Here is a 23,259-nt window from a genome sequence, read left to right as displayed (position 1 = left end):
AACTTTTAAAAAGACAAATTCCCAGTACAATATTAGAGAATGCGGCTTTCAAAGGCAATTTCCGATAGAGCCTACATGTGCAGCATTTACCATGAATACAATCTCCACACATGCATTGCTTTTAAAATCTACATTGTCTTCAACCCTTGATCAGATCGTATCCTGTCTGGGCAACACAGCTGATTCAAAAAAAATGTAAGACAGTGAAAAAAATAATATAACAATTAAATCAACTACAACCAGCATCAACATCACTGACTACTTTCTACTCCTGTCGACATTCATTCAGAAATGAATGTAAAAATATAATGTATAGCATCCATGTAAACAATCCTTAAGCACAGCTAGCAGACATTTTAGTCATTTAGCAGATGCTCTTATCCAGAGTGACTTACAACACACACACACACAGTGTTAGTGATGGAGCCTGGTATAGAACATAGCCAGAGAGACAAGATCAATAGGGAGGCTTGTGTTCCAAATAGAACCTGGAAGCATTCCAAGTGGGAACACTCAGAAGAACATTAGGCAGTTCTACGCATGGCATGGCTGGTGATTGTCGGGACAGAGACAGAGTCAACTCTGTGGAGACTCACTGGGAACAGAAATAGGTTTAGTGTGACAAGCAGACAGGCATTAACAAATGACAGAGAGGACTGGGTAGATAGACACCAGACACAGATGGGGGCAGGGAAAGATGTTAGACTGAACACAAAAAGAGAATAAGCCTTTAAATATAATTGCATTATCCGTTTGTGTGTCATTGTGTGTGTGTGTGTGTGTGTGTGTGTGTGAGAGATGTGAATGTACAGTTGAATTCGAAAGTTTTACAAACACTTGTATTCCAAGGCCTACCTTCAAACTCAGTGCCTCTTTGCTTGACATCAAGGGAAAATAAAAATAAATCAGCCAAGACCTCAGAAAAAAAATTGTAGACCTCCACAAGTCTGGTTTGTCCTTGGGAGCAATTTCCAAACACCTGCAGATACCACGTTCATCTGTACAAACAATAGTACACAAGTATAAACACCATGGGACCACACAGCACTTAGGTTGGAGTCATACCGTCAAACCACTCAGAAAGGAGACATGTTCTGTCTCCTAGAGATGAACGTACTTTGGTGCGAAAAGTGCAAATCAATCCCACAACAACAGCAAAGTACCTTGTGAAGACGCTGGAGGAAACGCATACAAAAGTATCTATAGCCACAGTCAAACAAGTACAATATTGACATAACCTGAAAGGCAGCTCAGCAAGGAAGAAGATCCTAACCGTGAAGCACAGGGTGGCAGCATCATGTTGTCGGGGTGCTTTGCTGCAGAAGGGACTGGTGCACTTCACAGAATAGATTATTTCATGAGGGAGGGAAATTGTGTGGATATATTGAAGCAACATCTCAAGACATCAGTCAAGGAGTTAAAGCCTGGTAGCAAATGGGTCTTCCAAATTGACAATGACCCCAAGCACACATCCAAAGTTGTGGCAAAATGGCTTAAGAACAACAAAGTAAAAGGTATTGGAGTGGCCATCACAAAACCCTGACCTCAATCCCATAGAAAATTTGTGGGCAGAACTGAAAAAGTATGTGCGAGCAAGGAGGCCTACAAACCTGACTCAGTTACACCAGCTCTGTCAGGAGGAATGGGCCAAAATTCACCCAACTTATTGTGGGAAGCTTGTTGAAGGCTACCCGAGACGTTTGACCCAAGTTAAACAATTTAAAGGAAATGCTACCTAATACTAATTGAGTGTATGTAAACTTCTGACCAACTTGGGATGTGATGAAATAAATAAAACACCCTTCTATTTTTTCTGACATTTCACATTATTAAAATAAAGTGGTGATCCTAACTGACCTAAAACAGGGAATATTTTCTACGATTAAATGTCAGGAATTATGAAAAACTGAGTTTAAATGTATTTGGCTAAGGTGTATGTAAACTTTCGACTTCAACTGTGTATACTTGTGTGTGTATGCTATTCTGTATTCCCCCCAAAACACACACACAGAGAAACACACTCATGTCTGAGCAAGCCTTCTATCAGTCCAGATTTGACACACACAGCAGCAGCGTAGCACCGTTCTGTCACTCCCAGTCAGCTAATGAACGAGAGGACGCTCTCACTCAAGGCTACCTGACCCTCTGCCACACTGACAGGCTAACAATGCTAATCGATTTACACACACACCACCTCATATGTGCAACTCAATTAGTCCCCTTAGCAGAAACAGAGGACCCATTCAGAACAGTAGGACTTTGTTAGCGGCTACAAGACACACTGACACAGCCAATTGTTTTCATTTCAGACTGGTACAACTGGGCACAGACGTCATTTCAATGTCTATTCCACGTCGGTTCAATGTAATAACATTGCAATTATGTGAAAACAACATTGATTCAACCAGTGTGTTACCAGTGGGGTCCTTGTTAAGTTTCAGTAGCACTCAGGCCTCAAAATTGTAAAAATAATTCTAGACTAGAACTACACTAGCTACAGTACTTTAAGGCTACCGTTTGTAATGCAACATATTTTAGAATGTCTTTTCCCCTAAGGCTCAAGTATTACATTTGACTTAATGTAATAGATTGCTTGTCAGGTTGTTTTTATGGTCATACTAACCACATTTAAAATATAGGAAATTAGACGTTAGTGCCAAGTGATTGTTCTTATATTAAACATCTCACCGCATTCAGGTTTTATTGCTTTCCAGAGACAGCCATTCCAGGATTGTTCAAAGGCATTCCTTCATCTAATGTTCCAATAGGACATGGAGCAGAATGTGAAAGGGATTCATTAATGCCATGTTGAAGCTGCATCACCAAACCCTTTTCTGGTAATGAAACTCATTCAAGTGAAACTGACAGTGTTTTAGCAACATCAAATGTTATAAAAATCTGTTCATATACACCCCCAGGAAGACTATGATGTATTTTTTTACGTTTTTATGAGCACTTAGATCAAATCAAACTTTGTTGTATTCGGCGCATGTGACAAGTGTAAACTTTACAGTGAAATTCTTTACTTACAAGCCCTTAACCAACAGTGCAGTTCAAGAAGAAAATAAAAAGTTATAATAAAAAGTAACAATAACAGGGCTATATACAAGGGGCACGAGTCAGTGTTCAGGGGTACAGGCTAGTTGAGGTAAACTGTACATGTAGGTGGGGGCGAAATGACTATGCATAGGTAATAAACAAACAGCGAGTAGAAGCAGTGTACAAAGGGGGGTCAATGTAAATTGTCTGGTGGCGATTTTTATAAATTGTTCAGCAGTGTAATGGCTTGGGGGTAGAAGCTGTTGAGGAGCCTTTTGGTCCTCGACTTGGTGCTCCGGTACCGCCTGCTGTGCGGTCGCAGAGAGAACAGTCTATGACTTGGGTGACTGGAGTCTCTGACAATTCTCTGGGCTTTCCTCTGACACCGCCTATTATATAGGTCCTGGATGGCAGGAAGCTTGGCCCAGTGTTGTACTCAGCCATTTGCACTACCCTCGACTTACCGAGCAGATGCCGAGCAGTTGCCATATCAGGCAGTGATGCAACTGGTCAGGATGCTCTCGATGGTGTAGCTGTAGAACCTTTTGAGGATCTGGGGACCCATGCCAAACCTTTTCAGTCTCCTGAGGGGGAAAAGGTTTTGTCATGCTCTCTTCACGACTGTCTTGAAACGAGGAGCTTGAAACTCTCGACCCCCTCCACTACAGCCCCGTCAATGTTAATGGGGGCCTGTTTGGCCTGCCTTTTCCTGTAGTTTACGATCAACTCCTTTGTCTTGCTCACATTGAGGGAGGGGTTGTTGTCTTGGCACCACACTGCCAGTTCTCTGACATCCTCCCTATAGACCGTCTTATCGTTGTCGGTGATCAGGCCTACCATTGTTGTGTCGTCAGAAAATTTAAATGATGGTGTTGGAGTCGTGTTTGGCAACGCAGTCGTGGGTGAACAGGGAATACAGGAGGGGACTAAGTACACACCTCTGAGGGGCCCCAGTGTTAAGGATCAGCGTGGCAGACGTGTTGTTGCCTACTCTTACCACCTGGGGGCAGCCCGTCAGGAAGTCGAGGATCCAGTTGCAGAAGGAGGTGTTTAGTCCCAGAGTCCTTAGCTTAGTGATGAGCTTCGTAGGCACTATGGTGTTGAACGCTGAGCTGTAGTCAATGAAAATAAAATTTGATTTGATTTGAACAGCACTCTCACATAGGGGTGTTCCTTTTGTCCAAGTGAGAAAGGGCAGTGTGGAGTGCGATTGAGATTGCGTCATCTGTGGATCTGTAGGGGCTGAATGCGAATTGGAGTGGGTTATGACCAGCCTTTCAAAGCACTTCATGGCTACCAACGTGAGTGCAACGGGGCGGTAATCATTTAAGCAGGTTACCTTTGCTTACTTGGGCACAGGGACAATGGTGGTCTGCTTGAAACATGTAGGTATTTACAGACTCAGTCAGGGAGAGGTTGAAAATGTCAGAGAAGAAACTTGACAGTTGGTCCACGCATGCTTTGAGTATACGTCCTGGTAATCTGTCTGGCCCCGTGGCTTTGTGAATGTTGACCTGTTTAAAGGTTTTGTTCACGTCGGCTACAGAGCGCGTTATGGCGCAGTCATCCAGAACAGCTGGTGCTCTCGTGCATGCTTCAGTGTTGCTTGCCTCGAAGCGAGCATAAAAGGCATTTAGCTCATCTGGTAGGCTTGCGTCACCGGGCAGCTCACGTCTGTGTTTCTCTTTGTAGTTTGTAATAGTTTTCATGTCCTGCCACATCCGACGAGCGTCAGAGCCGGTGTAGTAGGATTCAATCTTAATCTTGTATTGACGCTTTGCTTGTTTGATGGTTCGTCTGAGGGCGTAGCGGATTCTCAGAAGTATCTCCAATCTGCGTCCCCTTTTCCGGCATCTTTTCTTCACGCAAAAGGCCTGTTCCAGTGAAAGCAGGATATCGTTCTCGTCGGACTCTTTAAAGGAAAAAGTTTCTTCCAGTCCACGGCGAGAATTTGCTTTTCTGATGTCCAGAAGTTATTTTCGGTCATGAGACACTAGCAACAACATTATATACACAATAAGTAAAAAAATATTATAAAATTGCACAATTGGTTGGGAGAATGTAAAACGTCAGCCATGGTCTTCGGGACCGTCTTATATGGTCATTTTCTTACTTTCAAAAAATGTTTGGGAATGACGTAGAGTAAGGCATTTGTGAAAAATTCTATAGCAATGTATAGTGGGAAAGCGGCCGTGTGTTTGGACAATTAATAGAGCCGGTATGACCAAAAAAAAAAGTTACTGTTCTAATTACGTTGGTAACCAGTTTCTAATAGCAATAAGGCACCCCAGGGGTTTGTGGTATGAACTGTAGCCAATAAACAGCTGCTAATGGCTGTATCCAGGAACTCCGTGTTGCGTCATACTTAAGAACAGCTCTTAGTTGTTGTATATTGGCCATACCATACCCCCTTCTGCCTTATTACTTAATCATAGCAGTCAAACAAGTTAAATCGACATCCATTGACCGGAAATGATCTGGCGAGTTTCATAAGGTCAAATGATCTTTTCTCCTGCGATATATTACATCATGTCATAGCTCGCAATAATTATTATTTTGAGGAAAACCACATTTTGCTTCTGTTGTTACAAGTTACTACGATAATCCTTAATTGGTTCGATTATGGAAAAAGGGTTTATGTAAAATATGGAACTCCTCTTGCTGTGAAAAAAAAAAATGTTAGTTTTTAGGCCTTTTAGGCAGGTTTAGAGTGGTCAAGAGGACTGGATAGTTTTGCTATATCTGGCAACCCTGTTGGCAGTCAAAATTGCATTGATAAACTATGGGGAATAGTAGCAGGCTCGCCCTTCTGCAGCTTGCATGCCAATGCATTCTTGTCTCGACCCACGTTTTGACAACTGAATGGGAACTGCCTGGCCGCCCATTTTATCAATGCCAAATTTGATTGACAACTAAGCTTTATGCATGCTAACTGTGGATAACAGTTGTTCAAGATCAGCATAGCTAGCAAAGTGATTCACATTTCTTGCTTGCTAGCCAAATGACACCTGCATCTCTAGCTGTAGCCACTGAAAAATGATATTAGGGGAGGAAGTTGGTCACTCACCCATTGATTTCTACATACTCCCAGCAGCTACTGTAGCTAGCTAGCTAAGGTTAGGCACTGGGTTGTTTGCTTGCTAAATAAATAGCTTCATAAATAGATATGCTAGTCTATTAGCCACATTATAACTGACTTGTGATCTTTGCCATTTCTGGTTTGATTGTATTGACAATCCCAGCCTTAGTAACATTTGTCAGTTTTTGTCCAGAATATGGAGTCACTAAAACTGAAATAGTGCATCCTGAATGGGTGGAGGCAGCAATCAATGTACCAACCCGATAGCAATATTTTTTGGACAACCAAGAAATGTATTAGTGAATCATATTAATCATGCATTGAACTGCATCCATCTATTCTGACAACAATCCCTTGTTGAGTCAAACATAATCTATTTTTAAAACCTCTTATAAAGTTGGTTTTGTAGCATAAACTGGGAATTTAATATTTTTTACTGATATTATGATTGTTTGTTTCATGTCTGCAACGTAGTTGAAACGCTGTCAGTTCCACTTTAACTCCTATTGTCTTTCAACACTATGGCCTGCTACTGTATCTATGTATCTTGCTCTATCATCCTCTCCTACGCTCTTCACGACCACCTGCTTCTGAGAAAGCCTTTAAATAACATCTCATTAAATGAGGAATAGCGTGGTGAGGAAGAAAACTATTTGATTTCTGGCCCAAATGGAATATCCAAATGGAATAAATGGGAGAGCAAGGCATGCTCTCCCATGTCCAAACCTGTCTCACAGAAGAGACATGGTCATCTTAGTGTGTGTAGGACATGGCTTTGATATTCCCACTCTCATCCCAAAGGCATAGGTGTGTGTGATGGGGAGAGGGATAGGGTGTGTGTGTGTGTGCACGTGCCTGTCCGCTTGTGCATGGCAAAATCTATTTCAGAATCAGTGTATCACCTCACGCAAACTCTCACACATGCCTCATTGCACAAAAATCTAATTTACCAGAGTGGCCCCCAAAGGTGACAGTGGTTTTAAAACCATTCCAGGCAATTACACAGATGAAATCCTGCTCTACTTGTGACCCCGGTCACAAACCTGCTGCCTCTAAATCTTCCAGAGTATCCCCCATACTACACTTATAACTGCAGACATCCGAACCTAACAGCTAAAGAGCATTTAGAGAACCAGTTAACCTAAATAACCTTACAGCTCAAGAATGTTTACTTACCAGTCAGTGACCACAAGCATGTCTGCAGTAACAGTGCATTGTTAGGTATCTAGCTGATTTACCATAGACCTGACTGTTCATTTCCTTAGCTATACCCTTACCGGGAAAAAAACAGTCTGGCAAACAGTTGTGGCAAACCAATTTGTGCAAGCTCATAATAAAATTCAAAATCAAATAGCTAAATGATTAATAGTCTGACCATCTAAAATTCCATGTGTCAGCTTAGAACTCCCCCCCGTGTATACCCTCGTGTATAAAATGTGGCATTTACAGAATACTCACTGCATGTAAGGCTTTTATGTTCTTCTTTAACTTCAGGTTATAGTCGAGTCGTCCAAAAGCAAGAGCGTTTCCTGGTCCATCTTTTCAGCTGCAAAAGACAGTAAAAGTGGTACCTAATCAGTTGCACAACTGAATGCATTAAATCGAAATGTGTCTTCAGCATTTAACCCAACCCCTCTGAATCAGTGAGGTGGGGGGGAGGGGGCTGCCTTAGTCAACATCCACGGCACCGGGGGAACAGTTGTTGTTGGGGGTTAACTGCCTTGCTCAAGGGAAGAAAGGCAGATTTTTCCACCTTGCTGGCTCGGGAATTTGAAACAGCAACCGAGCTGGAAGACGTAGATGCTACTTTACACAGGGTCATTCAAATTTCGCAGTTTTACTTAACCTCAAACTTTGGAGATCAAAGAGGCCAGGTTCCATTCATTCAGCGTACCTTTACAAAGCTGCCCATTCACTGGCCTTGGCCTCTGCATTTAAGTACAGAAATAAAGATATGTTAGAAACATAGTTAGCTAAACTAACTTGGCTACATCAAATTGATGGTAAACTCTAACGCTAGTTGGCTAACAGAATTTCCATCCATCCTCCTCAACTTCAGAAGTCTGACTAAAGCGGTCACTGTCAGAAACCATTGAAAACCAGTACAGTAACGATAGCTAGCTCAATTAAATCACCATGCAAGCATGAGATAAACCTGCCAAATAGTTTGGTTAAATGAACCCAGATGGAGAATAAGTCAAACCTAGCTATGGCAACTTAGCTAGCCAGCTAACTTAGCTAGCTTTAATTAATGAGTGAAACAGTTTCCGAGACAGTCCAGAAGATGTGTCAGATATCGGGTCAAATATCCATAGCACAACCATAATAAACCAGCACCAACAACTCTTGCTGTAAATACAGAAAACAATCCAACTATTGACCCAATGCCTGCAACCCAGCAATTGGGTCATCCAAACAACCCAACATGTTGTGTAACTGACATCTCAAAGCCATGCATGCAAAAATCCTTGACCTGTCTGATGCTCGCATATTTCTGTCCTCAGTTTGATTGTATTTTTTTTGCCTTGTAACGGATTGCTTCTAAAAATACAGAAGGAAAAATACATCCAGATGAGCTAGCTACAAGTTTAAAGCAATTACATATCTAATTGTTACAAATTCTAAATGTATTGCCAACATTTTTGAGAATAATACAATGCATTTACTTACCTCAAATCTTGAAGAAGATACACTCATTTATCACGCAAATAAAGCGTGATCAGTGAGAGCGCAGCAAACATATTTGCAGGGTGTTGATGCATCCCCCTCGCAATACCACAGGAAGGGGATTGGTATCCATCTGCAAAAGTTAGGTTTTGCTCTGATGTCAAATCAATTCAAATTGTCGCTAGCTTGCTACCTAAGATGTTGTGCTAGCTGACATGCTACTGAACCGTGATACTAGAATATTGTTATTAAAGGACAGCAACATATTCACCTAGAAATATAAGTGTTTAGGCAAATCATTAGTTAGCTACCTATCAAATAAATTGTGCAAAAATATGATAGCTAACGTTAGCTAGCTAAGCTCTAGTCAGTCAGTCAGTCAGTCAGTGGCAGACAGAATGAAACTATCCTATAAAACATGACATTGCTAACTAGGCATCATTTAGCTAATAAAATGTTAAAGTTTATTAGGAAGTTTAATTAATAAGTTACTCACCGGACAACTTTGGTAGGTACTGTAGATAGTTTAGTTTCCATTTTTCAACAGATGTTTTTAGTCCCCTTGATTGGTCATCAATGGTTACTGGTCTTGAAACTCGTGTGTTCACCAGAAACGACTTCTGGGAAACTGTTGCCACTAGTAGCAATACATATTATTGTTGTCAAAGGTTTGCCGCAGATTCACCACTAGTGGCAAACTTTTGCATACTTCTGGTAACATTTTACGACACACTATTTACTTTGCAAGAAGTTTGCAGCAACAAATACATTTATGTACTAGTTGAACTGCTTTGAATTTCTAAAGTGAATGTGGTCATAAAATAACAGATAAACCATGAGATGTATCTTGTGAATTACATTTACACTATATTTGAATTCAGGTCATTCATTTTCAGTGCTGTGAAGCAAGGCTGCAACTATGGTTGTGTAATTGCTCCTGGTTTATCGTGCTGCAGTTGATGATAATTCATTTCAGCATGCTCGATAAGAGTCATATCTGTGGAAAAACAAAGGAAATAGTAGTCACCAGCAGCCTCTAGGCAGATTCAGACGTAAACATTAGTTTATAGTGCCCTTTTCTCCGTATCTGGAGAGAGTTGATAGGGGAAAGAGAGAGGGAGGGGTGAGGGAAATGGAGAGAGAGGGAGAGAGATCAAGATTTATTTTGAAAACACTGTGCCTTATTCGTATTGGCTAACTGACAACAACAACAAACAAAAAAACATGCATTGTCTGCTAAACAAACATAAATCTGTGGCCAAAGACAGTCTCCAATGGCTTGTTGCGACCTTATGTTCCACCCAGGATGAAGTGGACTAAGTAAGTACAGTGCCTTGCACAAGTATTCATCCCGTGGTGTTTTTACTATTATGTTGCATTGAAACCTCTGGTTTAGACAGATTTTTATTTGGATTTCATGTAATTGACATACACAAAATAGTCCAAATTGGTGGAGTAGAATAAAAAAAAAAATTTGTTTCAAAGAATTAAAAATATTTTTAAAACACACAAAAGTGGTGTGTGCATATGTATTCACCCCATTTGCTATGAAGCCCCTAAATAAGATCTGGTGCAACCAATTACCTTCAGAAGTCACATAATTAGTTAAATAAAGTCCACATGTGTGCTATCTAAGTGTCACATGATCTGTCACATGATCTCAGTATATATACACCTGTTCTGAAAGGCTCCAGAGTCTGCAACACCACGAAGCAAGGAGCACCACCAAGCAAGCAGCACCACCAAGCAAGCAGCACCACCAAGCAAGCAGCACCATGAAGACCAAGGAGCTCTCCAAACAGGTCAGGGACAGAGTTGTGGAGAAGTACAGATCAGGGTTGGGTTGTAAAAAAATATCCAAAACTTTGAACATCCCACGGAGCACCATTAAATCCATTATTAAAAAATGGAAAGAATATGACACCACAACAAACTAATGGACCAGGCAAGGAGGGCATTAATCAGAGAGGCAACAAAGAGATCAATGATAATCCTGAAGGAGCTGCAAAGCTCCACAGCGGAGATTGGAGTATCTGTCCATAGGACCACTTCAAGCCATACACTCCACAGAGCTGGGCTTTATGAAAGAGTGGCCAGAAAAAGTCATTGCTTAAAGAAAAAAATAAGAAAACACATTTGGTGTTCATCTGGGAGACTCTCCAAACATATGGAAGAAGATACTCTGGTCAGATGAAACTAAAATGTTTGACCTTCAAGGAAAACACTATGTCTGGCGCAAACCCAACACCTCTCATCACCCTGAGAACACCCTCCCCACAGTGAAGCATGGTGGTGGCAGCATCATGCTGTGGGGAAGTTTTTCATTGGCAGGGACTGGGAAACTGGTTAGAATTGTAGGAATGATGGATGGCGCTAAATACAGGGAAATTCTTGAGGGAAACCTGTTTCAGTCTTCCAGAGATTTGAGACTGGGATGTAGGTTCACTTTCCAGCAGGACAATGACTGGTTTAAGGGTAAACATTTAAATGTCTTGAGAATCTGTGGTATGACTTCAGCATCGCTGTGCACCAGCGGAACCTATCCAACTTGAAGGAGCTGGAGCAGTTTTGCATTGAAGAATGGGCAAAAATCCCAGTGACTAGATGTGCCAAGCTTATAGAGACTTACCCCAAGAGACTTGCAGCTGTAATTGCTGCAGAAGGTGCCTCTACAAAGTATCTGTTTTTTGTCTTATTTCTTGTTTGTTTCACAATCAAACATATTTTGCATCTTGAAAGTGGTGGCATGTTGTGTAAATCAAGTGATACAAACCCTCCAAAAAGGAGGTGAATACTTTCGCAAGCCACTGTAAGTAAACATAAATGTTGCTACAGTATTGCATAAAAACAGGATGAATCATTCTCTACTATTGTATTCCCTTATTGCACATCCACCATCCAGACCTACTGATGAAGGAAATTTGATCTACATTGGACAATGAGAAGGATCGCCATGTGTCTACCACTGATTCATAGGCCTATAACTCAACATTCAGAATTGTCTCACTATCTACTGTTTATAATAGAGTCCCTGTTTGAGTGATTAATAGTATTCACCCATTGTGATTGAAGGTTGCATTATCCCCTTATCTCCAGTAGAGACAGACATTACCATACATTGCATCAGCTGATAACCTCATTGGTGGAGATTTCTCTTGGTCTTATTCTCCCTCTCCCAACCAATCACAGCATACTAATTGCAACTCTCCTAATTACAATTACAGATTCTGTTTTGCCATCGCTGCATCCATGCATATTGAAACAGGAATCCTCTCTGAGATGTAAAAACAAGGTCATATTTCATACCCACACGCACTTCAAGCTGGCACATTGAAAGTGCGCTCTAACTGCAGCGTACATACTGAAAAATGCCCTTGTTGCTTGATTAAATTAGACATTCAGTATAATCATCCCCTACATTTATAATTGGGTGTTGAATCACAGGTGGAGAAAAAGGCCTTCATCCCATCAAGGACCTGATGGGCCTTTAAATTCCAAGCAGGCCTTTTTAGAGAGAGAGGGAGGGGGAAGCAAAAGGAAGGGAATAATTCTGAGGGTGAAAAACATTTTCTAAGGCAGGCATTTGAGCCTCAAAAAGGCCATTAAAGAGAATCTTTCTGTAAACTTTCCAAATGTCGACAAAATAAAATTGTCTAGACAAGGTGAGATCTTTTGTGTCTGTAAAATTAATTATTCAAAAAATGTCGGTTGAAACACTTATGCGCAAATATTGATATAATAACCGTCAAAACAAACTACAGATGAAACAAGTTATGATGAACTTCACAGGGTGGTGAAAGTGCAAGGTGGTGAGCTTGATGCTCCTTTCCAATAAATATCTACTTCTAGTGACATAATTATCGATGCTTGGCTGCAGTTTGAAAAATAATGTAGGCTATGCGTGCTCCATAGTCAACTGCGCCCACGTAGCCAATACCAGAGTGGGCACAATGCTAAATGCAAATCTCCAGATCGTATGAGCTGGTAGCATAGCTAGCGGTAGTGGTGGTAGTCAAAGTCATGTTTGGACTGTAATGCAGTTGATTGGTGATGATGAAATGAACACATCTTGGTGTTGACAACCACACAAGCATTATACTCAGATTTTTACCCCAACATAGTGAGAAAAACACATATAAACAATAGCCTAAATGTAGGCAAATTTTGCTGGTGGGCAATGAGGAGATTCGTGATATTTCCTCCACTGCATCTTCCCCACACGCATTTCCATTGTTTTGGTCAGTGCCATTGACCTTTTTACCACGTCTATTAGATAGCTACGTTTGCTCTAACTCTTAGTACATTTAGAAAGCTAGCTAATCAAATCAAATTGTATTGGTTGCCTACAAATATTTTCCAGATGATATTGTAGGTGCAGCAAAATTGTTGTCCAACAGTGTAGTAATACCTAACAATACAAGACAATAAGCAGAAATAAAAAATAAAATCAGGACGAGCAATGTCAGAGTCCAGAATACAAATATACTGTATACACATTCAAATATAGGTATACCACCCCGTTCACAAATGACCTATGCAAATTCGAGCATGTGGAATGATCATCAGAGCCAGGTTCGCTGGATCCATTATCTCGGAAACGGCCACCCTCCTGGGATTTTCACACACAACAGTGTCTAGGTTTTATCGAGAATGGTGCAACAAACAAAAAAAACATCCAGTAGGTCTGTGCGAAAACATCTCGTTGATGAGAGAGGTCGAAGGAGAATGGAAAGAATCGTCCAAGCAAACAGGCGGGCTACAAACAGACAAATAACGTCGCTGTAACGGGTGTCGTCGGTAGGATGAGACCAAGGCGCAGAGTTCTTTGAGTTCCACATAATTTATTAACGAAGTGAAACATTAGAAAATGTGGTGTCAGGAAAATAACCTCACACTCAACGTCAACAAAACTAAGGAGATGATTGTGGACTTCAGGAAACAGCAGAGGGAACACCCCCCAATCCACATCGATGGAACAGTAGTGGAGAGGGTAGCAAGTTTTAAGTTCCTCGGCATACACATCACAGACAAACTGAATTGGTCCACTCACACAGACAGCATCGTGAGGAAGGCGCAGCAGCGCCTCTTCAACCTCAGGAGGCTGAAGAAATTTGGCTTGTCACCAAAAGCACTCACAAACTTCTACAGATGTACAATCGAGAGCATCCTGGCGGGCTGTATCACCGCCTGGTATGGCAACTGCACCGCCCTCAACCGTAAGGCTCTCCAGAGGGTAGTGAGGTCTGCACAACGCATCACCGGGGGCAAACTACCTGCCCTCCAGGACACCTACACCACCCGATGCTACAGGAAGGCCATAAAGATCATCAAGGACATCAACCACCCGAGCCACTGCCTGTTCACCCCGCTGTCATCCAGAAGGCGAGGTCAGTACAGGTGCATCAAAGCTGGGTCAGAGAGACTGAAAAACAGCTTCTATCTCAAGGCCATCAGACTGTTAAACAGCCACCACTAACATTGAGTGGCTACTGCCAACACACTGTCAATGACACTGACTCTACTCCAGCCACTTTAATAATGGGAATTGATGGGAAATGATGTAAATATATCACTAGCCACTTTAAACAATGCTACCTTATATAATGTTACTTACCCTACATTATTCATCTCATATGCATACGTAGATACTGTACTCTATCATCGACTGCATCCTTATGTAATACATGTATCACTAGCCACTTTAACTATGCCACTTGGTTTACATACTCATCTCATATGTATATACTGTACTCGATATCATCTACTGTATCTTGCCTATGCTGCTCTGTACCATCACTCATTCATATATCCTTATGTACATATTCTTTATCCCCTAACACTGTGTATAAGACAGTAGTTTTTTGGAATTGTTAGTTAGAATACTTGTTCGTTATTACTGCATTGTCGGAACTAGAAGCACAAGCATTTCGCTACACTCGCATTAACATCTGCTAACCATGTGTATGTGACAAATAAAATTTGATTTGATTTGATTTGAAAAAGAAAAGACAAAAGATTACAACGACAGAACAGCTTCGTTGTGCAAACTACCTGCACACAAACAAAAGAACATGATCCCACACAGAAGGAGGGAAAAGGGCTGCCTAAGTATGATTCCCAATCAGAGACAACGATAGACAGCTGCCTCTGATTGGGAACCACACTCGGCCAGAAAAAAAAATAAAATAAAGAACATAGAATGCCCACCCAAATCACACCCTGACCAAACCAAAATAGAGACATAAAAAGGCTCTCTAAGGTCAGGGCATGATAGTTGCATTACAATAGTGGTGTGCAGAACAACATCTCGGAATGCACAACTCGTCGATCATTGTCATTGATGGGCTATTGCAGCAGACAACCACACCGGGTTCCACTCCTATCAGCTAAAAACTAGAAGAAGCAGCTCCAGTGGGCACCAGTGATGGACAATTGAGGAGTGGAAAAACATTGCCTGGAACATGACAGCCAGTTCAGTTTACTTGAGTCGCCTCTGCATTCCCTAGACCTCAACGTAAAGGCGCATCTTCATGATGAGACGGAACGGGCTGTTTGCAGCATGAATGTACCACCGTCCAATCTGCAGAAACGCCATCACGTCAGCCTGGACCAACATCTCAGTGGAACAGTTCCGACACCTTATAGAATACCTTGAAGAAGTCAGGCTGTTCTCTGTTCTGCAGGCAAAGGTGGATCTGACTCAGTACTAGATGGGCGTACCTAATAAACCGATAAGTATATATATGATGGTGTGTATAAACATTATGGACAGAGTATGAATAGAAAAGGTGTGTACAGCAGTAGTTGTATAGGATGAGCCTTGACTAGAATACAGTATATACATATGAAGTGGGTAAAACAGTACGCGTTATTAAAGTGACCAATGTTCAATGACTAGGTACATAGGGTAGCTGTCTCTAAGGCGCAGGGTTGAGTACCAGGTGGTAGCCGACTAGTAACAGTGACTACATTTCAGGGCAGGGTACTGGGCGGAGGCCGGCTAGTGGTGACTATTTAACATTCTGATGGCCTGGAGATAGTAGCTGTTATTCAGTCTCTCGGTCCCAGCTTTGATGCACCTATACTGCCTCCACCTTCTAGATGGTAGCACGGTGAACAGGCCGTGGCTCCAGTCTTCCTGTGACACTGGGTGCTGTGGATGTCCTTGAGGGCAGTCTATGTGCCCCCAGTGATGTGTTGGGCTGACCACACCACGCTCTGGAGAGCCCTGCAGTTGCGGATGGTGCTAAAGCCCGACAGGATTCTCTCAATGGTGCATCTGTAGAAGTTTGTGAAGGTGCTATGGGCCAAGCCAAATTTCTTCAGCCTCCTGAGGAGGGAGTTTTCATGTCATCACGCAACAGATGTCATCAGAGCGTGCAACAGAGCAGTGTCTTATCTACACTCGGTTTGTGTTTTTAATTAGTTTTCATTAAATAGTTTTTAATCATAGCTAAAAGTATGTATTACTACTGATTCCGCGACAAGGTCAGCCTTTATGGCTGGGACCGCAAGTTTGTGTCACGACTTCTGCCGAAGTCGTTGCCTCTCCTTGTTCGGGCGGTGCTCGGCGTTCGACGTCACCGGTCTTCTAGCCATCATTGATCCATTTTTCATTTTCCATTGGTTTTGTCTTGTCTTCCCACACACCTGTTTTCAATCCCATTCATTACCTGTTGTGTATTTAACCCTCTGTTTCCCCTCATGTCTTTGTCAGAGATTGTTTATTGTCAGTGTAGTGTTTTTTGTATAGGTGCGCGACGGGTCTTCGAACCCATATTTGTTTATATTCATTTTTCTATTTAGTGTTATGGAGCATGTTACTTGGACATATATTAAAAGACTCCATTTTACACTCCGTTTGACTCTCCTGCGCCTGACTTCCCTGCCACCTATACACATATCTCTGACAGTTTGTGTCTCGGATTCCTGTTAAGTAGCAGTTAGCTGCTAGCCATCATGAAAACGGAGCAAGTTAACGCTAGCAGTGTTAGCCCACCAGTGTTTTAATCCACGGCTGGGCACAAAGCCTTCAGGTGTGAGCTGATTTCCAAACAATCACAAGATGAAGATAATGTGTAAATGGGAAATGGACAGGGATTTGTCTGCCTTAAATGCTCCCCTATCAAACATCTTAAGGAAGAGATCCTCTGGAGTTTAGCTCGGCTGTGAGAAAAGGATAAACTGCTTTCTAAGTACACCAACCTTGCTGTAACCCAGGCAAAACAAACCTCAGTTTTACATGCCTCCTTTAGCAAAGCGGACGATGAGAGATGGGAGACTGGGAGACTGGGCACTCGCAAGGCATAGGAGATCGGGGAGGCAGTCTGAACACCTTTCATCTATCCGAGAAGATCCAGACATTAAACAGCTTTGCTCCCGCTTGAGACGGAGCTAGCAGCCTCGGGAGTCAGCGCGGATCCTGGGTTTATACCAACAGAAGGCGTCCACCCAGTGGCACCCTCCCCCACGGACACCACAGTCCAGGTGTGGTGGCCGTAGAGAATGATTCCATCATGACCACCATCATTATGGGCAGCTTGATGGTGACAGATTTTGGCCTGCCTACGGTCTGTTGACCGACCAAGGTCCACTGTCACCCAGAAACCAGTGTCAATGACATGAATTCCCTCCTGCCCAAGGTTCTGACCAACCACCATCGTCACTCATTAAGCAATCTGAGGAACTGCAGGAGGACTACAAAAATGTTTTAAACACCCTCGCTAGTACAGGGAAGAGAATAAGTATCTCTGGCCACCTCTCGTGTTACCATTTAATATAAACTGAGCAATACCATAACCAAAATTGAACCTTGTGGAATGCCCACGTGAAATGTATTTTTTTCTGATTTATGTTCACCAAGGCTGACAAAAAAAACACTTGACCGGTTAAATAGGTCCTAAACCACCTCTCCAGTCTGTCCAGAAAGACATCATGGTCAACAGTGTCGAATGCATCACTTAAATCCAACAGTAGAAGGACAGAGAGCTGTTTGGCATCTGTTTGGCATCTCTAAGATCATTTATTGCTTTAACTAAGGATATCTCTGTGCTGTTTTGGGCACGAAAACCAGATTGTAATTCTTCTTGCAGTTCCCTAACATTTTTGGGATCAGTGAGCAAATGTTTGGTCTTGTGAGTGGAAACTTGTACATTGTGATTATTTTGAACTTCCGGTGCACGTTTACAGTGAACATTGAGGCTGTACCCTTACAGTTTTAGACAGTAGCCAAAAGTATATTGTGGCTATTTTGAGCATAAAGTAGGCCTACCAACAGAACCAATGGAGTAAATCCCATAACATTTTCACGTGGAAATAGCTTTTGATTTCTATGATATAGCCTTCAGTAACCTACAGTATGTGTGGTGTTCAATGCAGGCCTACATTGCATGTCTTTACATAATGAAGGGCATGATATGAATTCATTATTTTGTACTTGGTTTGTAACACCATGGGCCAAATACTGTAGGTTTTGTAAATTACATTGTGTTGTGTGATGCAAGAAACCACTTTACAAAATTAAATTAATTATTATTACCATACTGAGAATTAGACAATGTAGGCTACCCTCTGCCTATTGGCTTATTTGTATATTCAAGCCTGTCTTAAAATACAACACTGACCCTTTAATAAGACATAAGCTATTTTTATCTTTGATTTAAAAAATATATATATATATATATATATATATATATATTTCACTTTTATTTAACCAGGTAGGCTAGTTGAGAACAAGTTCTCATTTACAACTGCGACCTGGCCAAGAATAAAGCAAAGCAGTTCGACACATACAACAACACAGAGTTACACATGGAATAAAACATACAGTCAATAATACAGTAGAAAAAAAAGTATATATACAGTGTGTGCAAATGAGGTAAGATAAGGGAGGTAAGGCAATAAATAGGACATGGTGGCGAAGTAATTTTATTTACCTGACTGGCTTTTCAAAGACAGCTTGAAATTTAGCCTACATGTGGTGTGCTCTTGTAGGAAGCAGTACCTTCCCATTGTTGACCTATACTCATCTATAACTGGACTAATGACAACAAATGTGCTTTGATCTGAAAAGAGCATTCACTCTCATATGACTGAAAGACCGCTTGTGGGCTACCCCAGCAAATAGAATTCTACTCGGTTGCACTCTGGCTCTGTCGACAACAAAATCACAGACTTCAATCTTGCAAAATTTGATTTGTTTTGGTTTGTTGCATTGATATAATGTTGATTCCCCCAGAGGTACGCACAATGTTTACATTTATAAACAGTCCATTTATATTTTCCAACGAAGCTACACATTTGGGTGAGGTTTTTTGCACACCTGAGTTCCCTGTTGGTTAAAAAAAGTAAGACCTGCTTCCATAGAGACACACACCAGCTCTACTGGTAAGTTCTACTACTATCAGCAGTACTATACCTGCACCTGTCAACAACACAAGTTGTTCTGCTACCACGAGCACATCCAACGCTAGCATCAGTAATTCTACATTTGTTGTTAGCCCAGCTAGCATGGACACTGACAGTTGTGAATCTGATGCAGCCGAACAGCTACTGCCCCCTTACCCGGGAAAACACCGAACAACAGACAGGGATGTTGGACCATTGAAGAGGGGCAAATGTGATGAGAACTACATTGATTTGGGCTTCACTTATAATGGGAGTAATGCCTTTCCTCAGCCACAGTGTGTTATATGTGGAAAAGTACTATCTCACAACTTGATGAAACCTTCACTCTTGTGCAGACATTTAGAAACAAAACATGCCATGAGCGAGAATTAAGACGACTTTCGCGTAGTAAGACATGTATAAAAGCAACAGATACTATTAATAAGAAGGGGCTAGAAGCATCTTGTATGGTGAGCTACTGAGTGGCTAAGACATGCAAGCTCCATATTATCCTGCTGCGCAGATATGGCTGGGACAATACTGGGGGAAAAGGACCAAAAAACTATACGGACAACATTATCAACTTTATCAAACACTGTTTTAAACACTGTTTTACAACACATCAGTGACATGGCAGGAGATGTTTTGAAATAATTACTGCTTAGCATTCAAGCCAGTGAATTCTATGCATTACAGCTGAATGAGTCAACAGACTTGGCGGGCCTGGCACAGCTCCTGGTATATGTCCGTTACGTTTATGAGGGGTCAATTAAGGAAGACATTCTCTTCTGCAAACCACTGGAAACCAGGACAACAGGAGAGGGTATTTTCAAAGTACTGGACAGTTTTGTAACATCAATTGGACTTTGGTGGTCAAGATGTGTTGGTATCTGTACTGATGGAGCAAAAGCCATGACAGGGAGACAAAGTGACGTGGTAACGCGCTTGCAATCAGTTACCCCCTACACCACTTGGGTACACTGCAGCATCTACCGAGAGGCTCTTGCTGCCAATACGTTTTGTGCACCACAGTGAAAATGGTTAACTTTATTAAATCAAGGCCCCTGAACTCTCATGTATTTTCTGCATTATGCAATGATACGGGCAGCGACAATGTAACGCTTTTACAACATACATACAAGTGTGCTGGTTATCAAGGGGCATTGACACGTGTTTTTGAATTGGGAGACAAGCTTAAAGTTTCTTTACTGACCATAATGTTCACTTGTCTGACTGCTTGCATGATGACGAGTTCCTCACACGACTGGCCTATCTGGGTGATGTTTTTTGATTGATCTGAAGCTAGGATTACAGGGACTCTCTGCAATCATATTCAATGTAGGCTGTGATTAAGAAGTTGGAGCTCTTCTCTCTCTGCATTAACAAGGACAATTAACAAGGACAACACACAGGTCTTTCCATCATTGTATGATTTTTTGTGTGCCAATGAACTCAACGGACAATGTCAAATGTGATATAGCGAAGCCCCTGAGTGAGTTGGGTGTGCAATTACACAGGTACTTTCGTGAAACGGATGACACAAACAACTGGATTAGTTATCCCTTTCATGCCTTGCCTCCAGTCCACTTACCGATATCTGAACAAGAGAGCCTCATCGAAATTGCAACAAGCGGTTCTGTGAAAATTTAATTTAATCAGAAGCCACTGCCAGATTTCTGGATTGGGCTGCACTCGGAGTATCCTGCCTTGGGAAATCGCGCTGTTAAGACACTGATGCCCTTTGCAAACACGTACCAATATGAGAGTGGTTCTCAGCCCTCACTAGCATGGAGGCTAAATACAGGCGCAGACTGTAACGGGATTCGTCCTCCTCTGACGAGGAGTATGAGATCGGACCAATATGCAGCGTGGTACGTGTTCGTCATGTTTTAATGAACAAAATCACTGAACACGAAAATACAAAATAACTCATTGAAAGACAGAAATGAAAACCGAAACAGTTCCGTGTGGAACACACAGACACAGAAAACAATCACCCACGAAACACTGGTGGGAAAAAGCTACCTAAGTATGATTCTCAATCAGAGACAACTAACGACACCTGCCTCTGATTGAGAACCATACCAGGCCAAACGCAAAATACCACATCAAAACAAACAGACTGCCCACCCCAATTCACGCCCTGACCATACTAAAACAAAGACAAAACAAAGGAACTAAGGTCAGAATGTGACACGTGTGGGAAATGATTTAGTACAACCCAACATTGCAGAGTATCCAATACAACCCAACATTGCAGAGTTATGTGCATCCTTTCAAGCACACCCTTCTCATTAACCTGTGGGGAGTTATTCACAATTTGATGAACAAATATGTTTTTACATGTAAGAGGGTTAAATAAAGAGCAAAATTATTGATTATTATTACATTTTTATTTGTGTCCTGGTCCTATAAGCCGGGTTGTGACATAAACTCACACTCATTCTTATGTTTAACAAATGTATCATATGAGGTGTGCGTGGCCGGCTTACAATGATGGCAAAAAAACAACATTTGAGAGTACGTTGACCCTGGTGCTAGAGGGGGTACAAAGCTGGAGGTTGAATATTTGAAGGGGTACGAGACTATAAAAAGTTTGGGAGCCACTGTAATAGTGCAAACTAAAGGGGCGACCTCATTGATGTTCAAAATCTTGTGTCTTTGCACAGCCTGGCATTTCATCTGCGCAGAAATCCTGGAAGAGGGGCGCGGTCGTGCACGTGCGCAGTTTAGAGGGAACATTGTTTGTCACTTAAACAATATTTTAGGTGTTTTGAAAACCTATTTCTCTAGAATTTTGCTTAAGAATGTAAGGTTGGAGAATTGCCCGAAAATGGCTAAGAGCGTAAGAATCTAGATTACTTTTCTTCAGTATAGTAGTTCTGTGGGGAAAGTGCCTGTGATTAACAATAGCTTGCACTTCAGAAATTTAATTAAAAACTGTTTTGAAAAAGGTAGTGGGGGTAGGATCAAGAAGACCGGTAGAAGGCTTAAGTTGTGATATCACTTTCCTGAGCATGTCTGTGTCAACCAAGGAAAATACTGTATGTTACCCCTTGGCATCATTATCAGTGTTATCATTGATTTTTCACTGCTATGCAGACTATACACAACTTTACATTTCTGTGTCAACAGAGGATTTTAGCTCCACGGATAAATTATTAAGACTGTATTAGTGATCTATACAAAAGTATTTCAGCCACACCCGTTGTTGACAGATGTATAAAATCGAGCACACAACAATGCAATCTCCATAGACAAACGCTTGCAGTAGAATGACCTTACTGAAGAACTCAGTGACTTTCAACGTGGCACCATCATAGGATGCCACCTATCCAACAAGTCAGTTCATCAAACATCTGCCCTGCTAGAGCTGGCCCGGTCAACTGTACAGTGGCTTGCGTAAGTATTCATCCCCCTTGGCATTTTTCCTATTTTGTTGCCTTACAACCTGGTATTAAAATAGATTTTGGGGGGATTTGTATCATTTGATTTAAACAACATGCCTACCACTTTGAAAATTGAAATATTTTTTATTGTGAAACAAACAAGAAATAAGCCAATATTAACTGAACTTGAGCGTACATAACTATTCACCCCCCCAAAGGCAATACTTTGTAGAGCCACCTGTTGCAGCAATTACAGCTGCAAGTCTCTTGGGGTATGTCTCTATAAGCTTGGCACATCTAGCCACTGGGAGTTTTGCCCATTCTTCAAGGCAAAACTGCTCCAGCTCGCTCCTTCAAGTTGGATGGGTTCCACTGCTGTACAGCAATCTTTAAGTCATACCACAGATTCTCAATTGGATTGAGGTCTGGGCTTTGACTAGGCCATTCCAAGACATTTAAATGTTTCCTCTTAAACCAGTCGAGTGTTGCTTTAGCAGTATGCTTAGGGTCATTGTCCTGTTAGAAGGTGAACCTCCGTCCCAGTCTCAAATCTCTAGAAGACTGAAACAGATTTCCCTCAAGAATTTCCCTGTATTTAGCGCCATCCATCATTTCTTAAATTCTCACCAGTTTCCCAGTCCCTGCCTATGAAAAACATCCCCACAGCATGATACTGCCACCACCATGCTTTTACTGTGA

The 23,259-nt window shown here is 41.7% G+C and overlaps 1 protein-coding gene across 3 annotated transcripts in view; it reads right to left on the bottom strand.

The window, feature by feature from the left end:
* Positions 1-23,259, bottom strand: part of LOC112232945 (sterile alpha motif domain-containing protein 5-like) — a 71,817-nt gene that overhangs the window by 18,806 nt on the left and 29,752 nt on the right. Inside the window, exons 1-4 of one of the 3 annotated variants that reach the window (XR_002950710.2) lie at positions 9,282-9,543; positions 8,789-8,918; positions 8,013-8,046; positions 7,577-7,664 (exon numbers count right to left, since the gene is read on the bottom strand). The exons of 1 other annotated variant lie outside the window; for it this stretch is intronic. The gene's annotated coding sequence lies outside the window, so the exon portion shown is untranslated. Of the gene's footprint in view, positions 1-7,576; positions 7,665-8,012; positions 8,047-8,788; positions 8,919-9,281; positions 9,550-23,259 lie in introns of those variants that run through there. One more of the 3 variants, XR_006083423.1, reaches the window with a different exon arrangement.

Source organism: Oncorhynchus tshawytscha, linkage group LG05, assembly GCF_018296145.1.
Source record: "Oncorhynchus tshawytscha isolate Ot180627B linkage group LG05, Otsh_v2.0, whole genome shotgun sequence".
In the NCBI taxonomy this organism is placed as follows: domain Eukaryota; kingdom Metazoa; phylum Chordata; class Actinopteri; order Salmoniformes; family Salmonidae; genus Oncorhynchus; species Oncorhynchus tshawytscha.
The sequence above is the reverse complement of the archived record's forward strand: the minus strand, read 5'-3'. Positions and strand labels throughout refer to the sequence as shown.